Below are 15,048 nucleotides of genomic sequence, written 5' to 3' on the forward strand. Positions count from 1 at the left end.
TAGCTAAAGTAACTAGCTTACTATATTGTTGTCTCAGCAGTTGGTAAAAGAACAGGATTCAAATAAATATATATGAGCAATAACATATTGTGGGCTTGCTGCAGCAAGCACAATAACAACCAACTTGTTCCATCTTAAACTACAATACTGGGACCATTTGTGACTGGGCTACAGGCAGTCAAATAATAGGTGGACGTGTGTGTATGACACAAATAAAATTGGATTTCATGCATTTCAAGTGGCATCTTTGTAATCATGACGACGTAGTCATGTCTAAGAATGCATTTCACCATGTAAATTCCACAAATAGTGAAAATACCACACGCACATCTGTGCAAAAAATTATGTTTATTGCGAGTTTTTGGTCTCCAGGCTCTCGGATCATGTAAACAACAGCTGTATGACGAGTTTGTATGACGCAGTTTGACGAGACTGAAGAGACGCGCAATGCATTTTGGGGATTGAGGAGTCGAATAGTGTGGTCTCATCGCATATTCAGAGCTTGGGAATAATTTAGTATCCATACGAGATTTCTCGCATACTCAAATTTCACATACTATTCAGTGTGAACGCACTGCATACTCAAAATCTACGTCATACCTAGTATGAATAGTTTTCTGGTATGCCATTCCGAACACAGGCATAGAGTATAACAGCACTGGGACTTTAACTATATGTATCGCTCCGCCACACAGGTACTCTATTAAATTACTGTTAATTAGGCAAGTCTACATTAACGGTCATTATCAGATTGTAACAAACTTTGCACCATAAAGATGGATATATGGCGGCTGGCCAGTGGCGGCTGGCCGATAGAGGGCGCTGGGGCGCCGCCCCCACCTTCACTTCCTAGTTGCGATTTGTAAAAGTTTTTTTTTTAAATAAACATTGTTTATTCACAAAATGCGGCTGATATTCTGTCGGCGCCTATCAGCATTCATTAAAAATCCTCCAATACAATAAACATTTTTATCTGTGTGTGTGTAAAATTCACTGTTAAAATACATAGGGGGAGGAGTCGGGACGCCAGTCGAATGCAAGTCTATCGCAGGCCAAATACTTTTCGCTTACACGTGAGCTGTAGCAGCGCTCCAATTGGCTGTCTCCTATTTCTCGGCCGGGGCGCAAAAATTTGCGTCCTGAATATCCGGTTGTTAAGTCTGACGTCAAACGTGACGTTTTGCCATTTCCGGCTCCAAACCGGCTCAAAACAATGTGGTGGTCTGTAAACTGTGCAGAAATGAAATGGCCTATCACAGCAGTACATCTGCAATGAACGAGCACCTCAAGCGAAAGCATCCTGGAGCTCTTTGTGAAGACAGCCGCAAGATAGCACCGTAAGTCAGCGTTGTATTTCTGTTCACTTTTCCGTCCGTGTATGAGTGAAAAATGGATAGCTACTAGCTAATGTTACACAAGCAATGTAGCTCACCACCGTTTGTATGTCTTGTCTTCTGGTGTTAGTAACGTTAGCTATGTAGCTGGCTAGCTACGGTAGCCTATTGTCATTGTGGTGCTCGCACCTACTGTACGTTATCTAGCTCGTAGCTCGCATGATACGTTAGCATCAATTTAGCTAATCATAACATAGCAGCGAGAGTAACGTTAGCTAGCTATGTAGCTACTAGCTAGCTATGTGTTGTGGTGATGGACAGACTTCTAAATGGCCATGTTGGCATTCAAGTTGGCTAAACATAGCAGTGAGGTGGAAATTAAGGGGCCTACACATGATACGATTTTTTATTTTTATTTTTATCGAACAGAACTTTCTTATTCTGCTAGAATTGGGCTTCATTGGTAATACCATAATGGCATATTACAGTTTATGGACAGTGGATTGAAGCATTTGAAATGTCTGTTTTGTATAGTATAGTTGGACATGTTTTTTTTTCCAGGTGAGAGAGTAATGTCAAAATGACATTATCAGACTGCATTGCCCACAGCAATCCAAAATTCAATTATAATTATGTTATAAATTGATATGGATCCATTTATACCTCTTATTAGATTATAAATACTCTGGTTGTTATGTTTGCCTTTTGGTTGACAGCAAAAGAGGGAGAGGAGGATAGAGAGAAGGAGAGAGAGCAGGATGGTGTCGGCACACCAGAGAGAGAGAGAGCAAAAACCAGGTGAGAAAGTGGACAGGTAGTCAAGACCACATAAGTAAGTAGCCTTGAGAACCGATGGTTCTCGAGCCTAATGGCCCATAGGGAAGGAGCCTATCTCCTGTTTCCGTAGCGTGAGGCGGCTTAATGTACAAGTTAGTACACCCCCTGGACATGACGCTGGTATGTCGCAGGGTCTTACCCCCTGGGGGGGGGGGGGTCCATGCCACGGTCCATGCCACCCCCCCAAGGCAGCAAACCTAGGGGAAACACTGTTATTCTCATGCTAAAATTGACTGTAAATCCAGATTTTAAAGTTGATATTCTTCCCCGTGGAGCAAAACATTTAGCACCAGCCGCCACTGATATATTTCCACAAAAGTACAATAAATGGAAACTTACAGATAAATCTACATGATACAGAGTAGCTAGCCTGCCGTGTAGGCCTACACAAATTTACACTGCAGGTCGGAATGACTTGCTCCGATTTAGTGCCTATATCTGTCACAGTTCCGCCCCCAGCTCCGCCCCCAGCTCCGCCCCCAGCTCCGTCCCCGGCTCATCAGCCGTCTATCAGTGGCGCCAGGTGTGGCCGATTAAGACCGCGACTGGATCCTACTTAAGCCCTGCTCCTGCTTCCAGTCAACGCCAGATCGTAGCCACTTAATGGTTGGTTCATGTGTTCGTTCCCTCAACTCTAGACATTACCCGTTACCCTAGCCTAACCCTATTCTCCCTGTTCCCCGTTTAAGGATTCCCTGCCTGCCGACCTCCTGCCTGTCTGACTACCTGCCTACCTGCCTGACCCCCTGCCTGTCTGAGTACCTGCCTACCTGCCTGACCCCCTGCCTGTCTGAGTACCTGCCTGACCCCCTGCCTGTCTGAGTACCTGCCTACCTGCCTGACCCCCTGCCTGTCTGAGTACCTGCCTACCTGCCTGACCCCCTGCCTGTCTGAGTACCTGCCTACCTGCCTGACCCCCTGCCTGTCTGAGTACCTGCCTACCTGCCTGACCCCCTGCCTGTCTGAGCACCTGCCTGACCCCCTGCCTGTCTGAGTACCTGCCTTCCTGCCAGACCCCCTGCCTGTCTGAGTACCTGCCTACCTGCCTGACCACCTACCGGCACTACCTACCTCCAGCCTGATTCCCCTAACACCCCAACCCTATAATAAATCACTGTTATTATTATTACTACCTGTTCTCCGTTGTCTGCTTCTGGGTTCCGCCCTCTGGTCGTGACAATATCCAATTTTTTTGGAGCACCTGCTTACATCTACTTTTTTAAATGAACTATATCCCATTCCTGTGCTTACACTCGTAACACTTGAAACAACCCACATGCTTTGGTTACCGAAAATGAGACAGAAATTATAATCCCTTTTATATATATTATAATATAATGCCATTGCTTTCCGAAGTAAGTTTAGAGGTCCGCAAAATATTGAGCACCATTTAAGGTGGAGAAGAAAGAGGACTGTTGAAGTGAGTGAAACTCACATCAAACGTCATCAAAATGCGAAGTCTGTCGTATATTCAATGATGTGCAAATTTGAATTGAGAGTTATATGCGACCTGCCTGGTTAGATCGCAGTCGAAATGACACATATCTGCGTGTATATATACACGCAGATATGTGTCATTTCGCAGTCGAAAAATAATAAATATATATATATTTCCACATATGATTGAGGCCTGAATCGGGTCTGAGAATATCAGATTCAATGTGCTTTTTTACACGTACATGTTACATATCCGATCTGTGCCACATGTGAGCAAAAATTCTGAATTGTGTCACTTCTACCTGGCGGTGTAAACAGCCAAAGCAGCAAGCTGTGCAGGAAAATGTTTGTGTTCAGGTTGCTTGGCAACTGTCTAGTTTATGTTAAGTTGCAGAACTATTTGTGTTGGCGGAGCGAAATAAATGATTAAATAAACAAACAAAATCATAATCTGTTGTCACTTATTACTGTTAACCAATAAATTTTGCTTGTAGAACTGTTTTATAAAAGCAATATCACACTCGAGGTCATGCTGATATGCTCAGTATAACAGCACTTCCTCTTGTGTGATTTTGCTTAAATATGATCTACTCATTGATATACCCAAACAAAACACTAACCACACATCAGTGAACACAGAGAAGGATTAAGTAATGGATCGATATATCAATAAATAAAATCTATGAACCTGCATGTTGGACATGATTAAATGAGGAACATGTTGACAAGGACATGTCAGGATGTCAAGGGCCATAGTTAAAGAAACATAGTGACAGCTCTCCTGTACTTTGGGAGATCTTCACACTGCACTGTATGTAAAGATGTATTGAATCGTTTTGGTGCCAGCTGAATCATCCCCACAATTCAGAAAATTACTTTACCATCTGCGCAACCACTGTGCAACCATTGCAAATAATTGTATATGATTTCACATCATGGTTAGTTTTTAAAGTATTTATTGTGCTAAGTGCATTAAAAGTGACTCCTGCATTGTAAGCTCCCTATTTGGTAAGCACCAAGGGAATATCGAACAATCTAAACTAATGAGTTATAACTTTGTGTAAATGGGTTCTAATTGAATAATAAACTGGTTATACATGATTTATTGACTAATTATAAAACATTTATAAACCCTTTACAAATTTAACCTTAATGTGTTACCAATATGATTGTGCATTATTTAAGTACATGAACACTACACTTTCCATAGAGGAGTAGAGCAACCTGATTAGGTAGTTCTGTGAGATTGCTTTGTTAAGAGAGTAAGTTGTCTGCAGTAGGTTATTGAGGTACTGCACTCGTCTCTGCAATGCTTCAAATAACAATTCATGAAACAAGGGACTTTCATTAGCACATGAATATATTGACTCGATGGCAAACCCAACTCTAAGCCTTGTATTGTTCTTGATAAAATGATTTAATTTGTCCTGCATCAATGCTTGTTTATCCTGTTATGTTTAGTTGGTTTAGGCCACATTCCTCTCTCTCTGCCATACACACTGACCATTACCACACATTCCTAATTACTTATTGATGTATCCCAGTACATTGTTTTATCAAACAGCCTCTGAGGGGATAAATGACATAATATTGACCAGCGAGTGTGTACCACCCACTTGAATCAGGCTTAGCAGAACCCTCTGGGCAGATCATCATCACCCCAGTTGAGAGAATGCTCATGTTACAGTTTTTCTCTATCGCTTATTTTCTCAAAACATAGCTCATTTTCTCTTAACTCTTTCCGGTAATGGCCTTAAAGATGAATAGATACCAATGTTTATTCCGCCTATCTGCCAGAGAAGACCAACCCACTTTCTCATAAGCTGCAGTGGTGCGTATCATATCTGTCACCAGTGATAAATCTAAGAGCAGAATGATAGACGGAATCCAAAGGTTTAAGAGTCGAGGGAGCAGCACCTCTATAAACCACATCTCCATAATCCAGGTCCGATAGAAGAGCATTAAATGAGAGTTGTAGATTGTCAATAGCTGATTGTACAGAGGACACACATATATATACAGTATCTGTCTTCTGTGAGATATCTCTTTACTGACTGACTACAGAACATATTGGTTGTCCTGGCATGCACTAAAAATAGCAGTTCTATAAGTGCTCCTTGCAATGGATAAGATTGCATTTATAATTTAACTGATATTCCCCTCATAATTTCCTCTTCGGCTGAAGATTGATATTGTAGATTGCTTTTGCTATTTCATCAAAAATACTAATTTCGAAAATCATTATGTGGTATCATTTCCCTGCAAATTGCATTTTATTATGCATTACCAGCTGAGTCACAGGTATGCTATAGGCCCTGTTAAGCCTCATTATGTAATAACTGCACATTATGTAATAAAATCCCAAAATGTAATAAAAAGTAACGTTCAATATGTAATAACACCGCATTATGTAATAACCTGCACATTATGTAATAAATCGCCTGAACGCAAAATGTAATAACGTTTGCCTTAATTATACAACAGTTAGTTCCGACCAAGTAATTTGATTGGACAAGAGGCATTCCATGAGTTACGATATACAGTATAACAGCACTGGGACTTTTAACTATATGTATCACTCCGCCGCACAGATGTTCTACTAAATGACCGTTAATTAGACTACATTGTTTGTTTTCAGGTTACTAGGCAACAGTCCATTTGAAGTTCAGTTGCGGAACTATTTTATTTTTATTTTTATGATTAAATAAACAAACAAATCATAATCTGTTGTCGCTTATTGCTGTTAACTAATAAATCGCGCTGTAGAACTGTTGTATAAAAGCAATATCACACTCGAGGTCGTGCTGTTATACTGAATATCAGCACAGCTGTGATCGTCTTCGGTACTCGGCCTGCGGCCTCGTACCTACGACCGAATCACAGCCTTGCTGATATTCAGTATAACACACTCCCTCTCGTGTGATATTGCTTAAATAATGAATATGGGCTTTAAGTGCAGACTCTCAGCTTTAGGGTAAGGGTATTCACACATCCAAATTGAAGGAAGGGTTTAGGAATTACAGCTCTTTAATATGTAGCTCCCTCTTTTTCAAGGGACAAAAAGTAATTGGACAATTGACTCAAAAGCTGTTTCATGGGCCAGTGTGGGCTATTCCTTCATTATTTCTTTATCAATTAAGCAGGTAAAAGGTCTGAGTTGATTCCAAGTGTGGCATTTGCATTTGGAAGCTGTTGCTGTATACGCACAACATGCAGTCAATGGAGCTCTCAATGCAAGTGAAAAAGGCCATCCGTAGGCTGTGAAAACAACCAAAACATCCATCAGAGAGATAGTGGGAACATTAGGAGTGGCCAAATTAACTGTTTGGTACATTCAGAGAAAAAAAGAACGCACTGGTGAGCTCGGCACCACAAAAAGATCTGGACGTCCATGGAAGACAAGAGTGGTGGATGATCTCAGGATCCTTTATATGGTAAAGAAAAACCCCTTCACAACATCCAGCCAAGTGAAGAACAGTCTCCAGGAGGTAGGCATATCATTATCCAAGTGTACCATAAAAGAAAGACTTCACACAAGCAAATACAGAGGGTTCACCACAAGGTGCATAAGCCTAAAGAATAGAAAGGCCAGATTAGACTTTGACAAAAAACATTTTAAAAAAGCCAGCCCTGTTCTGGAACAGCATTCTTTGGACAGATGAAACTAAGATCAACCTGTACCAGAATGATGGGAAGAAAAAAGTATGGAGAAGGCTTGGAACGGCTCATGATCCGACGCATACCACATCATCTGTAAAAAAACGTGGAGGCAGTGTGATGACATGGGCATGCCTGGCTTCCAATGGCACTGGGTCACTAGTGTTTATTGATGATGTGACAGAAGACAGAAGCAGACAGATGAATTCTGAAGTGTTTAGGGATATTCTGTCTGCTCAGATTCAGACAAATTCAGCAAAGTTGATTGGATGGTGCTTCAAATACAGATGGACAATGACCCAAAACATACTGTGTAAGCAACCCAGGAGTTTTTTTAAGGCAAATAAGTGGAATATTCTGCAATGGCCAGAGTCAATCACCTGATCTCAACCCGATCAAGCATGCATTTCACTCTCTGAAGACAAAACTAAAAGCACAAAGACCCACAAACAAACAACAACTGAAGACTGCTGCAGTAAAAGCCTGGCAAAGCATCACAAAGGAGGAAACCCAGCATTTGGTGATGTCCATCTGTTCCAGTCCAGACTTCAGGCAGTCATTGCCTGCAAAGGATTCTCGACAAAGTATTAAAAATGAAAATGTTATTTATGATTATGTTCATTTGTCCAATTACTTTTGAGCTCCTGAAAATAGGGGACTGTGTATAAAAATGGTTGCAATTCCTAAACGTTTCATACAATATTTTTGTTCAACCCCTTGAATTAAAGCTGAAAGTCTGCACTTCAATTACATCTCAATTGTTTCATTTCAAATCCATTGCGGTGGCATACAGAGCCAAAATTATGGAAATTGTGTCACTGTCCAAATACCTCCGGACCTAACTGTATATAGCCTACTATACTATACTATATACTATATACTATACTATACTACCCCAACCTTCATTGCTTCATATTGTTCTCCTCCCGACCCCATGCCAGCTTCATGCATCTTGAACACACATATCCATTTTGAATGCCTGCATGGTATAGAAATTAGAAACACTTGACAATGTGTATAGAACATTATTTATTGAAATACTGTAACTTAACAAGTCTCCTTTATGAGTTTGCTCATAATTAAATAAACAAACAAACAAATAAAGATGGAAATGTGCAAAATCATCAACTATTCTTAGACATAGTTGTGGCATACAGTAATGGTTTGAGCATGTATGTTTAAACATAATGTTAGTTACTTGGCCTATAGAAAACTCTAAATTATAGCATTTTAAAATATGTTAAAGTATTTGCATACCTTTCCACATGTTGCCTTTTATCAAGTGATAGACACTATGGCCCAATCCCAATTCACCCCTACGGCTTCGTTTTCACCAATTCATATTTCATCGAGGGCTAGGGGAAGGGGGAGGGCTATCCACTGGCTGATTTGTGGATGACAGTCGCGCATATTACATATTTCCATGTCTGATGGCATATGACACCTACTATTGTCATTTCAATGCATTATAGACCTTTTCTTTACAACAAGCATAACACAGTCCAGCGTGCAGGGAATTGCCGACATGCGTGAAAGGGAGCAACACGGGTATCTACCGGTATTTGGCTCATGTGTGAATGGCGAACATACCAAGCACAGCCTTCCCATAGAAGGCATGGCACAGTGCGCGATTCACATTTCCGAGATGTACAATCCTGTTCATTTAGAAATAAATTATTACCTGTGGCGTTTGACATCGGATGATGGTAGACATATTTAATGTTAAGTTATCTATCTAACATTAGGCTGACTTGTGCATGATAGATCGTGCGTTTTGACCTAGTTCCATGTAACATTTCCCCCCTCTTGATGGTATATGATATAGCTGTATAGCGGCAGTTATTAAACCAAAACAACCCGCAATCTAACCCAAGCAGTTGTTATTATGTAATATTATTGATGGATGTGCCATTTTTGATGGAGAGCAGTAAGCGGGAGACTCATCAGGAGCATGTAGTTGTCCTATCTCAGTGCAGACTGGCAGGGTAGGAGCACAGGTTGCATAGCCTACAGGTTAGAGCACCGTTATTCTGTCATGGTCTGATAATGAAGCATTGTTCTTTTTTATTTGATGACTTGTTTGATCGATTTATAGCGTAAAACGTAAGTTGTGAATGAATCGCGAGCGTCAATGCTTTTCTATGACACTACTGATGACGTATCAGGGTCTTGAAGGGTTGTCCCATTTCATAGGGAAAGATTTCAACCATTATGGCTTGTGGCTCTGTTCCGACCGAGGCCTTGGCTCAAAAGCGAGTGGCACTCCATAACGAGCCATAGGGGTAGAAAAGGGAATCGGGATTGGGCCTAAAGCCTACCAAAGGTTTTCTATGAAGGAAAACCTAAAAAAGTCAGCAATTGAATTTGCTCATGAAAGCAAAACAAGTAGATGTTAAACAGAGTGCAGAAAAACGTGTTTTGTTTTGTGTTTTGTTTTCAGTCTATTTCTGCAATAACTGCACTTTATGGATGTTTAAACTCGACGAAAGTTGACATTACTTCCCGAGGCGGACAAGAAAGGATGCATCTTAACGCATGTCCTGATTGGCCGGTTGCGATGTCAACTACGAGATGGGTCGCTGATTGACTCTCGCACCCAATCGCCGACCATACGACTCCAACCCTTACCATACGACTCCAAAAACGATACGTCAACACCCTGCCAGCGTTATCGTCTCGTCACAGTCTCAGATCACAAATTCGGTAGTCGTGAGTTGGAGTCGTGACTCGTGAGAGTAACAAGCACCGCAGTGCGTTTAAATGCTTTGAAAAGTTGCATAATGTTAGTTGCCAGACAAGGCATTTTTATAATAATAATATGATCCCCTGTTATCGGATCTTCAAATTGCCATTGGGGGCTTCATAACTTGAAAAGAAAGCAACCAAATCAGCATATAAGTGGTCAATATAAATACTATTTAGTTTCAACACATGCAATTCTGGATTTTCTTTATGTTGGAGAATTAAAATGCTTTTCATGGTCAAATATATTTATTACATTTCCATTTTTTCAATTGTGTTACAAAAAAGTGCAACCGCCGCATTTTGTAATAACCTGCACAATATGTAATACATTTATTACATAATAAGGCAAACGTTATTACATTTTGCGTTCAGCCAATTTATTACATAATGTGCAGGTTGTTACATAATGCGGTGTTATTACATATTGAAAGTGACTTTTTATTACATTTTGGGATTTTATTACATAATGTGCAGTTATTACATAATGAGGCTTAACAGGCCCACATGATTTACTGACAATCACAAATACATTAAGTGGTGTGCATTAATGCCCTCATAACTCTACAATAGGTGTGAGCCACAACTACCAAACAGAATTATTCTGTTTTAAGCCAAGGTGTAGGTAATTGCTGCTGCCCCGAGATTCGGTTTGCGCCACCTGCTGTATCTACCTGAAGTGAGTATAGAACACCAGGAAAGGGGCTGAATACTGGAAAAAAATATTTATCTAAAGAATCTATAATAGACATCCTCCAGGTTCCCTGTAGATCCTGGAAGCAAGTGGAGGACATGCAATCTAAACTTGCAAGATAGAACTTTTACGATTTGCAACTTATGCTCTCAGTTTATGTAGCACATAGGACCAGTCTATTATCAGTCTGGTCACTCGGTGCAACTGGGTAGGCTATACCACCTACATGGAGTCAGCATATTACAAAAAAAAATATCACTTTAACACTAACATCGGAACCTCAAACACAATGACCAAAACCTGAAACTGGTGTATTTTATCTCACACCAATTCTTCATAATGACAAACACATTTCTTGCTTATCACTCATTTTGCAGTTCTAAACCACACAGTTAACAACACACTAAATACAATTCTCTACATTTGTCACACTCTTCCTTGATAAAATCTCTTGTGTTCACATGGAAAACACTATCAATCAGAATGCTAAACTCAAACCACCAATCACACAATCACACTCCTCATATGGGCAAACTCCTATTGCTTTTCAATTAGCAATCATAGCTTTAGCACTAAAAGGGCCAAAGGGCTCTCCTGTGTTGAAATATATCAGAAGTATATCAGGGCTGGATTCGTCATGCCAGGACATACCTTCCCCTCTGCTTGGCCAGAGAGAACATTGCCTGTGATGTTGACGAGGTCTTGTGGCCTACACAAAGTAGCAGTAGTGTTTTCCATTGTGCACATCAGTGTTCAATTGGTTGTTACAAGTGTCTATTCATTTGATGGTGTGTGTTTGACGTCAAATTTTCATTTTGAAAAGACATAACATTATTTTGAGTGCAGCGTTTGCTTTTGCAAGAGATTTGTAAAGTTTAGGGTTTTGTGTTAGTTTTTCTCTATCACTTTAAAACATTTAGTCAAAGCATAGCTCATTTTCTCTTAACTCTTAACACAAATCCAAAAACTCACACACAAAACCCTAAACTCCACAAATCTCTTGCAAAAGCAAAGAGACACTGCATTCAAAATAATGTTATGTCAAATGACACACACACCATCAAATGAATAGACACTTGTAACAACCAATTGAACACTGAGGTGCACAATGGAAAACACTATGATCAGAGGAAAACAGTACTATGATAAGATTATCAGTAGGCCTTTTGCATTTTCAGTGTTACACTACATATGTACAGTAGCCTGTTATAAACTGTTATGTTTTCATGCTCAAATATAAAACACACAAATACAAAAATATAATGTTTTTTTAATTCTGAAATACTGTACACATCTCAGCAATGTAAAGTGTTCTTCATACAGAACAAACAATATAAAAAAGAAAATAAGCCTCCTGCATATACTCTACACAAAGGCCACAAGACCTCGTCGACATCACAGACAGTGTTCTCTCTGGCCAAGCAGAGGGGAAAGTATCACCTGGCATGACGAATCCAGCCCTGATATACTTCAGATATATTTCAACATAGGAGAGCTCACCTTTGGCCCTTTTATTGCTAAAGCTATGATTGCTAATTCAAAAGCAGGGAGTTTGCACATATGAGGAGTGTGATTGTGTGATTGGTGGTTTGAGTTTAGCATTCTGATTGATAGTGTTTTCCATGTGAACACAAGAGATTTTATCAAGGAAGAATGAGCCAAATGTAGAGAATTGTATTTAGTGTTTTGTTAACTGTGTGGTTTAGAACTGCAAAATGAGTGATAAGCAAGAAATGTGTTTGTCATTGTGAATAATTGGTGTGAGATAAAATACACCAGTTTCAGGTTTTGGTCATTGTGTTTGAGGTTCGGATGTTAAAGTGGTTAAAGCGGTAGAGAAAAACTGTAAGAGTTAAGAGAAAATGAGCTATGCTGTGAGAAAACGTGTTAAAGCGATAGAGAAATGTTGTAATGGGCCTATGTGGCGTATCAACTGAGAGCACAAGCTACAAAAGTTGGACCTAATGTAAAAAAAATAAAAAATAAACATTAGCCTACTGTGATTGAATTGCATGTGGTTTCCTTTTCTGCCAGGTGGAGAGCAGAATCGGCATCGACGCTGTCCATGGTCCTGAACGACGTGTGGCGCCATCTAACGGACAGCAGCGCAAACACACAACACCTACTCGATGTCAAAGCTCGGCATTCTCATTGTCTGTGTCCATGTCTGTGTCCATGTCTGTGCCCATGTCTGTGTCCAATTCGAAAATGGGATGGATAGTTGGGATGGGTGGATATGAAGTTGCGTTGTCTTTCTTCTCCCAAGCAGACAATAGCCTATTCATCATCTCAGAGACCATACAAGCAGACCATACTGTGCACCTTGTATCTTCGGAGGAAATAATTGACAATGACGTCCAGAATATGTCCAATCATTTACACTGCCCTTCTCTTCCAAATGATGTCCTTCTGAAATAGTGTAGGCTACCTAAGCAATATTTAGACTTTACGTTCAAAATGTCAACACGTATTTTGTTCACGGAAAACCCTCGCTATTGACTTACATTTCCCCCTCTCGTCTGCTTTGGTTCATTCCGACACCACTGTAGTGTGAGCTAGGGCTTCTACCATAAACATTCTAACAGATGCACGTGAGCGTAATCCAAGAAAGTGAACACATGGAAATGGAAAAGCGAAAGATGGCGATTTTCTCATGAAGGAGTCTTTTCTTCTGAGATGTGAAGTTGGGTAAGTTTAATCTAAAATACAAAATGCGTCTTTGGAAATCTATTTTTACAAGATAGATCGCGTTTCGATCAATATCTAAGTGTGAACATGAGTAAACACGTGTAACGGGAAATGCACAATATACCTAATCGCGTTAGGCGCAGCTTCATCGGAATTATTCAAGTTCTCTAGTTATTTCATTAACCGCAACTAAGCAAGCGTCTGTTCAACTCTCAGGAGTGAACCAATTTTTCTATATGTCATATATTATGTTTTATAATGGGTATTGGAATGGACATCATGTTTCACACACACACACACACACACACACACACACACACACACGCACACACACACACACACACACACACACACACACACACACACACACATACACACACACACACACACACACACACATACACACACACACACACGCATACACACACACACACACGCATTTACACACACACACACACACACACACACACACACACACACACACACAGTCCTCGCTGTTCAACTGAAACCTCAATTGCAAATGTTTGAGAAGTGGGGAATGGAATTATGTACTATTATGATGTCAGAGCAAGTTTCTCTATTTACAGGGTGGTAGTGTGTAATGCTTGTTCTGCTTCTGATCTAGCTGCTCTAGTCTGTTTGATTGATGCTGTCCTAACAATGAATATTATTGTGAGCCTTTTGATTGGAAGCAAAATGTTCATTACCCTCTTCAGGGGGGTAATCAAATCCTGGAATCCTCTGTAGGAATATCAGCTCTTAGTTTGATTACGCCGATAGATGCCTGACAAACATACAGACAATGACCTGCTTAGTAGCTCTACTGTGTGTGAATTGTCAGACCTTCCTAGTACTGTACTACTCTGCCATTGCTCCGTACAACACAGTTGAAGCACAATAGCATGTGATGTGAACATCACATACAGTTTCTATGGTTATCAGGGAACCAGCACTGAATAGAATGAAACTCTAAGAGAAATAAAAGGGAGATGTACTCCTGCCCTCCTCCTCTTTGAACAGAGCCGTGTGACAGCTGTCTGTACCTCCGAGGCGCCTGTCTTGTGATCTTCGGAGAGAGGCGGGCACTCTGATGCTAGGATTGTCATTTGTAAATAGTGCAGGGAGGCTTTGGTGAATGCTGAATGTTTGAATGGCTGTTCCCTCTATATGTGTTCTTCCAATTTCATGGCTACAAGACCTTGCTAATGAGAGAGGGCAGAAGGAGCGGTACAGCTGGGCCAGTCGGCTGGCTGGACGGTCAGTCTCTGTGATTAGAAGGCATGGCTGGAGATGGTGAGAGAATGTACCTCAAACACACATCAGCTATGCTGCCAGAGAGACCCAGGGCGTCCAGATTATTGATGAGGCTCCAAGTGATCACATGCACAAAGGGTAATGCACAAGCATATGAATCTGGTACAGATGCTTTGGGGGTGTGATAGCATCCACATTGATGATGTGCTAGTTTTCTATACCCGTTTTGTGATACCGAGTGACAAATATACCCTGTGTTGTTGACACCCTGGCACCTGAGATTTGATGTACCAATGCTTCATTCCAAATGTATTCTGATGCTGAGGCCAGGATTGATCAACAGTTTTTCGGTCAACCAGAAAGCCCATAGCCATTGAAATCCCTTACAACTGACTGATTCCTGAT

This window comes from Nansenia antarctica (genome assembly GCF_963989245.1).
Source record: "Nansenia antarctica genome assembly, chromosome: 19".
NCBI lineage: Eukaryota > Metazoa > Chordata > Actinopteri > Argentiniformes > Microstomatidae > Nansenia > Nansenia antarctica.